Below are 13,091 nucleotides of genomic sequence, written 5' to 3' on the forward strand. Positions count from 1 at the left end.
AAAAGGTATGTAGGAATGTTTCCCCCTCCCCAACTTTGCTATCCCAAATAAATTCACCAAACAAAAACAATTGTCCTTTCAATTCTCCCCACCTCAGTATATGGCAGTAACCTCCATGAAGACTGTAAAAAACCTGAAACCTTGATTTATACTTGATACAATGCAAGGGTTAATTTCATGTGCCAACTAGGCTAGGTTATAGTGTCCAGCTGAATGGTCAATCACTGGCCTGCTTGTGACTTTGAGGGTATTTTGTAGACTGGATTTGCATCTGTAATAATTGATTACATTAACAAAGGAGATTACCTTTAGCAATTTGGGTAGTCTCAACCAATCAACAGAGGGTTTAAAAGCCAGAATTAAGGATTTCAGAGGTTAGAAGAATTTCTGCCTCAACTTTAGTACTGGCTCTTGCCCGAATTTCAAGCCACCCAGCTTCCCCTGGTGCTAAGGGCTTTACCATCACATCTGCGTTTCCACTCGACGCCTGCCCCATGGGGTCCAGACTTGCTGGCCCGCACACTTGTGTGAGCCAACTGCTGATAATAAGTCTCTTTATATGCAAATATATGTGTATACACTCACCTAAACATATACCCTATTGGTTCTGCTTCCTGGAGAACCCTACATTCTATCACTCCCTATATCCAATTCAAAGTCCAGACAATTTAACCTCTAAATATTTCTGGAATCTATCATTTGTCTCCATCAATCAATATTCATCATCACCATCCTCTCTATTTAATCAGACTATATTCATTTTGGCCTCCTCACCTGCCTTCCCACAATCATTCATTACAGAGTAGCCAGAAGGAGACTTTTAAAACATATCCTTCAACTTTCTTAAAATAATTCACATGCTTTCCCTGCTCTTAGAATAATGAATAATTTCTTTAAAACATGACACAAGAGGCCCATCCAACATTTCAAGCCCTATTTTACACCGCACCCATCAGATTTCTGGACTCTAGTCACACTGGCAGCCTTTCAGATCCATGTATGGTCCATCCTCATTATCTGCAGATTCCATGTTTGCAAATTCATCTACTTAAACTAAACCTTACTTGTAACTTAAAATAATACTCATGGTGCTTTCACATTCTTTCACAGTCTGAGCAGAGAAGCTGACATGTTACATTTTCAGCGGAGGTTGATCAAGGAGATGCTCTGCCTTCTTGTTTTCAAGCGTCCCTTTTTAGTGGTATATTTAGGGCCATGTTCTTCCACATTATTATGCTTTTGGTTGGTGACCTTGCTGTTTAAAATGGCCCAAGCACAGTACTGAAGTGCTGGCTAGTGATCCTAAGCACAAGGCAGCTGTGCTGTGCCTTTCGGGGAAGATACATGGTGTTAGATAAGCTTCATTCAGGCACAGCTGAAATGCTCTTGGCTGTGAGTTCAATGTTAACCAGGCAACAACATACATTAAGTAAGCAATGATTCAGTATTTGCTAATTCAGCATTCACAGAGACATTACAGAATGTAACTACTGTGAATAACAAAAACAACTGCACTTGACTGTTTCTTTCCACTTTGTTTGAATAATGTCTACTCATTCTTCATATCTCAGCTCGAAGTTGAATGCTGGCTTCCCACATATGAGGTCCTGCGTTCAATCCCCAGACCCCAGGACCTCAAAAAAAACAACAATTGTTGCACAGAGCTGCCAATGCCCCTGCATAGGAGCTGAGGACATGAAATTTAAAATATTTAAAGTGGCTACCAAACCGTTTCAGCAATGCAGACAATTAAGTGCAGTGTTGTAGGTGATGGTGCTATTGGTAAAACATGTCTCCTAATATTCTACACGACAAATTTCCCTCAGAATAGGTACTAACTAGTTTTTGACAACTATGCAGTTCCAGTTATGATTCGTGGAGAGCCATACACTCTTGCTTTCTGATACTGCAGGGAAAGAGGATTATGAGATTACAACTGCTGAGTGAGCCACTAACAGGTGTATTTCTAGATGGTTTTTCAGCGGTCTCTCCATCTTCATTTGAAAATGTAGAAGAAAAGTTTGTATCTGAGAAAACGCACCACTGTCCAAAGACTCCTTTCCTGCATGTTGGCATGCAAATTGATACCGGAGGTGACCCTTCCACTACTGAAAACCTTGCCAAGAATAAACTGCTGAAAATCTAGCTGTGAATGAAGGCTCTAAAATCTGTGGTGTGTTGTTTCTGCGCTCACACGGAAAGGCCTAAAGAACGTATTTTGATGAAGCAACACTGGCAGCCCTGGAGCCGCAGCAACGAAGAAGACCCGCAGTGTGTGCTGCCATGACCCTCCCTCCAGAGCCCCGTCACGCTGAGCGCAATGCTTTAAGCAAACTCAAAATTAAAGACTAAAATTCACTGTTGCTACAATGACAAATGCCCTGCACCCACCCACATGCACTCATCTGAGTGCTAATTGGCATTGTTGAAGCTGCTCCCTGGTTCCAGTCTGGGGATCTTTCAACATTTTTTTTTCTTTCCTTTTTTTTTCCAGGGGGCAGTTTGAGGGGGAAAGTTGACTTTATTTAGTCTTTTTTTTAACTCATTAACCAGGGGTGGACAGCGCTTGAGGGAAGGATGGATTAATTCCACATTCCACTTCCTAGATCTAGTTTAGAAAACATGCTCCCCGCCTGGTGGTCTTAGGAAGGAGCACAGTAAACGCCCCACTTAATAACGTACTCCTTTTTTGAACGATGCTCTTTCTACCCTTGAGTAGGTCTAGTGTTCAATGGCAGTGGGTAGAAACTGTCTTGCCCCTCCTCTTTTCTAGGATGCACTATATATGTGACAGTGGCTTTCAAGGAAATGTTTGCCATTTGTTGATTTTTGGCAGGGGAGGGGGGAGTTAATTTCTAACTTCTACTGGCAAGGAAGTATAGCACCTTTCGAAATACACCAAATGGATTGAATTCATAATTTTTAAGAATTTTTCCTCTTAGTCACTGTCTAATATGCTCAGCTAGATGTGCAGCTTGACTGCACATGATATGGTGCCAGCACAACTGAAGACCTGGTAGACAGAAAAAAGATAGATGTCTATGGAATGATTCACAGCCTCTTTCAAGGGATGGGGATGGAGGCCTGCTTCCTTAAGAAGCTGGGGATGGGGGGGAGAACATTTAGCAACATGGGGACCAGTCAGGGGAATCCCCTTATTTCTCTTTTGCATCTGAGGAACCCTGGACTGGCCAGTTGAGGCCCTCTGGTATAACAAGCATGGAAAGAGTCTTATGAAGACTCTTCATAAGTGTTAATAGGGATTTTATCAGGTTATTTTGGTTGCAGTTTTCCTTTTTTTTAAAAAAAAATGTTTAGGTAATCTTTTCCACCTTCCCCAAATCCTAATTCTTGTAGATTCATTAATTCATTGCATACATTAATGAATGCTTTCTCATGTCTCAATCTCTGTATATCCATTCTTTTCAGATGTATTAAACAAATTAAATATAAATAAAAATATAATTGTTGAGAAAAGTCATTTGTTAATTTTTAAATTATATTATTTTTAAACTATAGAAAGACTGACTTATAAAGACCAAATAAGGCAGTGGACTTGGCCCAGTGGTTAGGGCGTCCGTCTACCACATGGGAGGTCCACGGTTCAAACCCCAGGCCTCCTTGACCTGTGTGGAGCTGGCCCACGCGCAGTGCTGATGCGCACAAGGAGTGCCCTGCCACGCTGGGGTGACCCCGCGTAGGGGAGCCCCACGCGCAAGGAATGCACCCTGTAAGGAGAGCCACCCAGCGCAAAAGAATGTGCAGCCTGCCCAGGAATGGCGCCGCCCACACAGAGAGCTGACACAGGAAGATGACACAACAAAAAGAAACACAGACTCCCATGCCACTGACAACAACAGAAGCGGACAAAGAAGATGCAGCAAATAGACACAGAGAACAAACAACCGGGATGGAGGGGGGAGGGGAGAGAAATAAATAAATAAATCTTTAAAAAAAAAAAAAAGACCAAATAAAAGATTTCTTTGAAATGAAAGATGCTTCTCATTAAAAGCCAAAAAAGAGATAACAATGGATACGAAAGAGAATAGATAATTGTAAAATAACGAGATTTTCACAAATGATTGTTAGGGTCACAGGTACTCATTACTTTGGGTCATACTCAAATGGTCAATGTGCTCTACATGCAGTACTTTACTAAGCTACAGCACATTTGATTTTACCTATGGACCTCCATTTCCTTTGAAAACATTTTTTCCATGGTAAATGAGAGTGGGTAATAATAAATCTAATGTTTGCCAATAAAGAAACAAAAGAAAAAACCAAACAGTATCTATACGGCTCTAGTTTAAAAAGAGCAAAACTTAGAGGATTAAGAAAAACATCCTGAAAAGAAAAATGAGTCATATGTGCAAACTAGTCTGGTCAGGTAAATAATCTTAGCTTATTCTCCCTTCAGTGTATAACTACTCAGGGACTAAGTTTCTAAGTCATTGATGCAAAACACCTAAGATACTAGCAGTCCTAGAAATAGTAAACAAATGAGCAAGGCTGTGTTCCTTTAATACTTTATTTATGGATAATAAATTTGAACTTCATGTAATTTTCACATGTCACAAAATATTCCTTTGTTGGTTTTTCTGACCATTTAAAACCATAAAATCGGGAAGTGGATTTGGCTCAACAGATAGAGCACCTGCCTACCACCTGGGAGGTCCAAGGTTCAAACCCAGGGCCTTTTGACCCATGCGATAAGCTGGACCACGCACAGTGCTGATGCGTGCAAGGAGTGCCATGCCATGCAAGGGTGTCCCTTGCGTAGAGGAGCCCCACGTGCAAGGGGTGCGCCCCGTAAGGATTGCTGCCCAGCACGAAAAAAGCGCAGCCTGCCCAGGAGTGGTACCACACACACGGAGAGCTGGCGCAGCAAGATGATGCAACAAAGAGACACAGATTCCCAGTGCTGCTGACAAGAATACAAGTGGACAGAGAAGAACACACAGCGAATGGAAACAGAGATCGGACAACTGGGGTAGGGGGAGAAGGGGAGAGAAATAAATAAATAATAAAAAATATTTTTCTAAAAATGTAAAATCATTCTTAGCTCGTGGGCTGTATAAAAACAAGTAGCAAACAAGATGTGGTCTATCAGTCATAGTTGATCAATTCCTGGTGTAAGAGAAAGATCACGTAGAGGACGGAAGATCTGTTCTTCCTCTTAGTAATACAGAATTCATGACTTCATTGAACTTCACACTCTTCAACTATTTAAAAGAAGGAACAGGCAGCAGACTTGGCCCAGTGGTTAGGGCGTCCGTCTACCACATGGGAAATCCACGGTTCAAACCCCGGGCCTCCTTGACCTGTGTGGAGCTGGCCCACGCGCAGTGCTGATGCATGCAAAGAGTGCCCTGCCACGCAGGGAGCCCCCCACGCAAGGAGCGCGCGCCGTAAGGAGAGCCACCCAGTGCAAAAGAAAGTGCAGCCTGCCCAGGAATGGCACCGCACACATGGAGAGCTGACACAACAACAACAAGAAGACGCAACAAAAAGAGACACAGATTCCTGTGCCGCTGACAACAACAGAAGCGGACAGAGAAACAAGACACAGCAAACAGACACAGAGAACAGACAACCGGGGTGGGAGGGGAGGGGAGAGAAATAAATAAATAAATAAATCTTTAAAAAAAAACAACAAACACCAACATATATTAAAATTAACTAACACTGGATTAATGACCTAAATATAGGAGCGAAAACCATAAAATGCTTAGAAAAAAACAGGGAAAATCTTCAGGCCCTTTGATTTGGCAATGGATTCTTAGATATGACACCAAAAGCAACAAGCAACTAAAGAAAAAATAGGTAAGTTGGACTTCATCATTATAATAAAAAGTTTTGATCAAAGGACAATATCAAGAGTGAAAATACAACTTACAAAGTGGGAAAAAAATTTACAAATCATATATCTGATAAAGGTCTAGTATCCAGAATATATAAAGAACTGTTAAAACCCAATAATTAAACCACCCCAATTTCAATATGGACAAAGGACTTGAACAGACATTTCTCCAAAGAAAAATACAAATAGCCAACAAGCACATGAAAAGATGAGCAACATTATTAAGTCATTACAGAAACACAAGACACCACTTCACGCCCACTAAGATGGCTGTATTAAAGAAAAAAACACAAAAATAGAACATAATAGTGGTGATGGTTGCACAGTGTTGTGAAGGTACCTAAGTGCTACCAAATCGTACACTTTAAAGTGGGAGACATGGTCAATATTAAGTTATATGCATTTACCACAAGTGAAATATTTATGCATAACAAAAATCACGCAAAAAAACACAAAACAAAAAAAACAAAGAGAAGAGGATAGTGCTTAACCATCTGCAGCCATTATGCTATTACTCCCCATGTAATATGAGATCAGGCACTTTATAAACTATAAATCACTACACTCTAGGAAATACCTATTACTTACTATTCCAGAAAAGTGATGTTGCTATGAAATACACTCTGAATATATGATGTATCATAGTAGTAGTTTATAGAATATATTAGTAATAACATACTATCACCCATCTTCAAACCCAACTTTATGGGCTCAAAACCTCAATTTTTAGAGTAAGAACAATTTAAGAAAACAAGTATGGGAATAATGCCTGATGAGTTCTTAATTAGAAGTCTGAGAATAGCCTGAAATCATATGAAAGTATATGTGTGTATGTATGTGTCTATTACCATGTTTGGGGAATTCATAACTTTCAGATTTTAGTGGTTCCCAGGTTAGCAAATACTGATACATCATAAAGATTCCATTAAACAAAATAATGCTATAATTTCCCAAATCACGTTTTGTCTTTACAAAGATAAAGCACTTGTCAAAAGTAGAATTTAGAAAAAAGCCCAAAACAGGTAATACTCTATTATTTCAAGGCCAACCTTAGGTCTTGTCTGTTCCCTGAAGTTTTTCTCAATGACTTTATTTCATGATTATTTCCCCTTTCTATTATTCTTCTAAGTAGTAGTATTTTTTTGGTGATTACCACCTTGGATACTTCTCATTTTTTGCTTTAGTATAATTCAACACTTTTCATGTGCACTGCGCCTTAATTACTAGCAGTTTTACATACAGGTCTTCTCTATTCCCATAAATGGGAATTTATGGGAATAGAGGTTTCTATTTTACTTATTTAGTAGAATTGAATATAAAAGACAACAGTTATTTTATTTTTAAGCGCCATACATATCTGTGAAATTTCAGCAAAGTTGTGAGGCACGAGATCAATGTGCAAAAATCAGTTTCTGTATACCAGTAAAGCACAATCTGAAAAGGAAATACTTTTTAAAAAGGAATTTAAAAGAATTAAATCTCTAATTAGCTAGGAATAAATTTAACCAAGGATCTGAAAAACTTATTCAATGGAAACTACAAAATACTGCTGAAAGAAATGAAAGACTAAAAAATTGATAGCCCATGCTCATGGGTTGGAGGACTTAATATTGTTACAATGGCAATTCTATACAGAGCAATCTCTAGATTCAATGCAATCCCAATCAAAAGACGAGCACACATTTGATTTTGTTTTTTTGTAGAAATTCATATTGAATTGCAACATTGGCCCTGAATAGCCAAAATCATCCTGAAAAAAAAGAAAAAAATTGGAGAATTCATACTTCCCAATTTTAAAAGTTCCTACAAAGCTACAGAAATCCAAACAGTATGGTACTGGCATATGGACAGATTATAGACCAAGGGAATAGAATTGAGAGTTCAGAAGTAAACCCTCATGTCCATATTCAACTCATTTTTGACAAGGGAACCAAGTATATGCAATGGGGAAAGAACAGTTTATTAAAAATCTTCCCAGAGCCTTTATAGATTTCCTTTGTACAGTACCATTCACAGTGTTACAAAAATGCAGGGTAGATCGTAATCCATCATTCTGACATCGTATGTTGGCAAAGGAACTATGTTAAGATATTAAGTTTGATTTTGATTTAAATATTTACAAAATGTTCATTATAAGAGTTTTTTGGACTTTACAATGTATAAAATGTGTTCAGAACCACTTAATTTTATAAATTATACTAAAATCCATCAGGAATTTTCGTCTGTTATTAATCTAGTTAACGAGGACCAATACATTCTTTAACTTAAGAAGGAAATGGAAATAAAATAAATTTCTACTTATATAGCAATTTCAATTACCTAGTTTCCCCACTATTACTATTTCATCCACTTGTTATTTTATAGAACATAAACTTCTGCTCCCTCAAAAGGTAGATGCAACCTTTTCTGACACTCTTCTTAACAACCAAAGCAGCATTAAGTACTTCCCTTCTCTTTGTTTCTATACAACATTGAACATACTTCTATTACAGAAATAATCACATTAGTCTGTTCATTTATATTCCTAAATTTTTCTTCAGACAGTAAACTTTGAAGACTAAGGGACCATGTTTCATTCATATCATTTTTTAAATAAAGCTTAACCACAATCTTTAAGCTAGTAGGTGTTCAATAATGTTTGCTCACAATTCCTTTGAGGAAATATTTGAGGGGAATACTGATATAGCAATACATGAATGCACATGCTTACACAGAATCATTAAATAAGATAAATCCCATAACATAATATAATCATATAATAGCTTTTCGTCTTAACCGTTGTATTTTTTATTATGGTAGCATGGTGACAGGATAAATGTTAAGAAGTGCCAAAATAGCATATTCGCTTATAATTATTTCAAGTACAAAGATAAGATCTATTTAAAACATCGTCCCTCTTTATAAAAGAAACCATAAATTAAAATTTCACTGAAATCAAGGTCACCTAATATCTAAAACAAAGTAGCCATCAATATTTGTTTATATATATATTTCATTTAAAGGATACACAAAGCTGGCATACTGTACTATGATATATATATATGAAAATGTTATTTTGTGTCAACTCTTGTTTTACTTAGGAAGGAAAATCCTGACTATAAACATTTAAAAAAAAGAAAAATGATTCTGCAGAAAATAACTATGGTAGACATTGCTAACTGCTTGCTGAGAATCTTTTACCTTTATTCCTTACTAATAGAACTCTAAGTTTGTTTAGGACAGCAATATGAGTCACCAGACTCCCTTGAGAGTAGGGGTGGCCATTTTCAGCCACATCCCCATTTATAAACTAGCTGTTACTCACTATTTATTACCATCCACTCTATACATTTCCACGCTTTTATAGTAAAGCTAATTAAAACTTCTACATATATTAAACATCAGTAGTCCATCTCAGTCCTCCTCTTATCTCTTTTAAGAACCCACCACCTACCACCAAGTCTTGAAGATATTTTCCTATAATTTCTTCTAGAATCTTTATGGTTATTGCTTTTAACTTTAGGTTTTTGATCCGTTTTGAGTTAATTTTTGGATAAGGTGTGAGATAGGGGTCCTATTTCCTTCTTTTGGCTATGGCTATCCAGTTCTTTTAGCACCGTTTGTTGAATGCACTGCTTTGCCTAAGCTGTGTGGACTTGACAGTCTAGTCAAAAATCACTTGATCATACTGTGAGGGTCTGTTTCTCAACCGTAAATTTGGTTCCATCGGTCTGTGGGTCTGTGTTTGTGCCAGTACCATGCTACTCTTACCACTACAGTGAGGTAATATGATTGAAAGTCTGGAGATGAGGGTTCACTTTACCTTTTTATGATGTTTCTGGCTATTTAGGACCCCTTACCCTTCCAAATAAATTTGATGGTCGTGTTTTCATTTTTTCTTTTTAAAATGCTGGTGGAATTTTTGTCAGGATTGCATTTAATCTATCAGTTTGGGTGGAAGTAATATCTTAATGATATTTAGTCTTTCAATCCGTGAGCATGGACTGTTTTTCCAGTTATTCAGGTCTTTTTTGATTTAAATTGAGTGGCAATTTTCTGAATACAAGTGCTTGACATCATTGGTTAAGTTTATTCCTATTTGAGTTTTATCCATCATATTTTATTTTCACCACTCTTTTGACACTTTTTACTTTCAATGATATAATCATTTCTAGATTCTCTTCCATGACTCTCTCAACTGTTGTTTCTTTTCAGGCTCTATCACACCCTTTAGAATTTCCTGAAAATCTGGTCTCTTGCTTAGAAGTTCTCTCAGTTTCTGTTTATCTGTGAATATTCTAAACTTGCCTTCATTTTTGAAAGACAAGTCTTGCTCGATATAAGATTCTTGGCTGGAAGTTTTTATCTTATAGTATCTTAAATATATCAGACCACTGTCTTCTTGCCTCTATGGTTTTTGATGAGAAATCAGTACTTAATCTTATTGGGTATCCCTTATATGTTATGCATTGCTTTTCTCCTAGTGTTCTCAGAATTCTCTGTCTTTGACATTTGATATCCTGATGAGTATGTGTCTTGGAGTTGGTCTATTTGGATTTCTTCGGATGGGAGTATGTTGTGCTTCTTGGACATGGATATCTATGTCCTTCAATCGGGTTGGGAAATGTTCTACCATTATTTCTTCAAATATTCCTTCTGCCCCTTTTCCCTTCTCTTCTCCTTCTGGGACACCCATGACACATATGTTTGCACACCTTTTGCTGTCATTAGTTCCCTGAGATCTTGTTCAATTTTTTCCATTCTTTCCTTCATCTGTTCTTTTGCATGTTCACCTTCAGAGGCCATTTCTTCAAGCTCATCAATCCTTTCTTCTGATTCCTCAAATCTACTATTATATGATTCCAATGTTTTTTAAATTTCATTTATTGTGCCTTTCATTCCCATAAGATCTGCTATTTTTCTATGCTTTCACATCCTTCTTTGTGCTCATCCAGTGTCTTCTTTATAACCTTTAATCTTTTTAGCCATCTCATTGAATTTATTAAGGGGATTTGTTTGAACATCTATGATTACTCATCTCAACTCCTTTATGTCATCTGCAGGTTTATCTTGTTCCTTTAATTGGACCATAGCTTCCTATTTCTTGGTGTGGATTGTAATTTTTGGTTGGTGTCTTGGCGTGCTGCTTACTACAGTATTTATTCTGGGTGCAGTTTTCTCTGTAGTTTAGGGCTTCCTGCCCTTTCTCCCTCACTAGTTGTGTAATAGAAACCAAGTTTGTAATTGGTGCTATAAGCTGTGGAGGCTCAAGCTGCCCTCATTGCACCAGGGACCAGTGAAGCTTCTCTCAACTTTCTCCTTTGCCAGGGGTAGGAACAGAGTCACAGCTATGTGGAATAATTCAACTCACGCAAGCCTAGACTGTAGTTGCCCAGAGAGACTGATGAAGCTTCAGGCTCCTTTCTCCTCTGCCTGGGTCAGGGATGGAGCTGCAGGTGTGGGCAGCAATCTATGCAGTGCGAGTCCAAGTTGATCACACTTGCCCCAGTAGACTTTCGATTTTCAGTCTGTGCCAACCAAAGGTACCTGTAGTTACCTGGATAGGCTGATGAAGCGCACGTCAGCCTCTTCCCTGCCAGAGGTGGGGCTGAAGCCTAGTCTAGGGCTGCAGGCCTGGGTGAAATAAACTGGTTCCTGCCAACACTGAGAGTTTCAGTCAGCCTGTCTTCCCCTCAGGCTGGTGGTGGAGTCAAAATGGCAGCCACAGGCCTCTTTCTGACTTGGGCATTTTCACACCCCAGTTGTTCGCAGGGTTATATCTTAGCCAGCTAAGTCTACCAATCAGTAGCTGAAACTGGCAGCCAACCGTCTCCTCCTCCCCTGTTCTTGGGAAACGGAGCTTCAATTCCAGCCACAGAATAGCTCCAGGGGCCGCTCATGCCATCAGAATAGGTTAATTCCCAGCCTTCACAGCTTGGCCAGTAATTTCCCAAAGAGATTGGCGCAGGTCCCCATAGCTTCCTCCCTGCTGGAGGTGTGGCACTGGGGTCTAGGCTAGAGCCACAATCTGACCTGGATGGAAAGAAGCTGGATGGAAAGAAGCCTGGATGGAAACCAGCACTGGGATTTTGTCAACCTGCTTCCCTTCATGCAAGGCACAGCGTTAAGATGGCGGCTACCGGTCTCTTTCTGACTTGGACAGGCTCAAACTTTAGCTGTTCTCAGGATTATACTTTAGTCCATTGAATTTACTCATCAGTAGCTGAAGTTGGTGCCCAATCGTCTCTTCCTCCCCCGTTTTTGGGAAGTGGAGTTTCCAATTCCAACCGCGGAACAAATCCCGAGGCAGCCTGTGCCTCTGGTGGAGGATGGGCACTGGCCTCCGGGGCGTGGAGCCTCTACTTATGAGTCTTCTCTGCAAATGGGCAGTCTCTTCCTTCCATTTCTTCAAGGATGTGGCAGGATACACTTCTGGTCTCCTGGAGCCCCTAAACAGTTGCTTCAGCTAACTCCAGATAGCTTTGGGTGTTTGCCTACTGCCCTGTAGCAGGAGCTGACTCTAGGAGCTCCTTACTCCACTGCCATCTTGCTGGTTGTCCCTAGGGTTTTAATTTACAAGTAAATATGCCAGGTTTATTAATTTGATGTGACTAATTCTGCCTTATTCCTAACTATATCCCAAGCCCTTACCACAGTGCTTGGGATATAAAAGGAACTCAACAGGAATTAGATAAAAGCATTAGGGGGTTATTAACAAGTTAACTTAAATCTGATGCAGAGAGATATAAATTAGTAAGGAGTATCTTGAACAAACAAACAGTGAATGTAAATAAAAGGCTAACATAGATACATATATTAGATAGACTTGAATCTGGAGCTGCTATATCTACTTGCCTAATGTTAACTCCTGGAAGAAAAATAAGTAAAATGCTATATTTATAAAAATAAACTGTTTATTCATAATCCAATTTAGTATCAATATAACTCTAGATCTAGCTATTGGAAAAACTCGTGGCTGGTTCTTTACAATATTCAATATTTAAAAGATCTTTTTCTAAGGCTTTCATTTTTAACTTAAGGAAATACTTTTACTTAAACAAAATTCATGTATAGTTACCTTTGAAATTAAAAAAGGATAAACAAAGCCAAAATGTTTTAACACTAATCTGTGCTAAGAAAACTGATCACTTAAGAAAATAATTTAGAAACAGGATTCTTTTAGCTTTGTCTGTTCTTTCTTAAGGAATATGCAACAAAATCTGATTCATAAAAATTCAAATCATATACTACC

The 13,091-nt window shown here is 38.6% G+C and overlaps 1 protein-coding gene and 1 pseudogene across 13 annotated transcripts in view; one reads left to right on the forward strand and one right to left on the reverse strand.

The window, feature by feature from the left end:
• Positions 1-13,091, reverse strand: part of HMBOX1 (homeobox containing 1) — a 287,753-nt gene that overhangs the window by 218,377 nt on the left and 56,285 nt on the right. The gene's annotated exons all lie outside the window — the stretch shown is intronic.
• Positions 1,740-2,352, forward strand: LOC131275978 (cell division control protein 42 homolog pseudogene; annotated as a pseudogene).

This window comes from Dasypus novemcinctus, chromosome 25 (genome assembly GCF_030445035.2).
Source record: "Dasypus novemcinctus isolate mDasNov1 chromosome 25, mDasNov1.1.hap2, whole genome shotgun sequence".
In the NCBI taxonomy this organism is placed as follows: domain Eukaryota; kingdom Metazoa; phylum Chordata; class Mammalia; order Cingulata; family Dasypodidae; genus Dasypus; species Dasypus novemcinctus.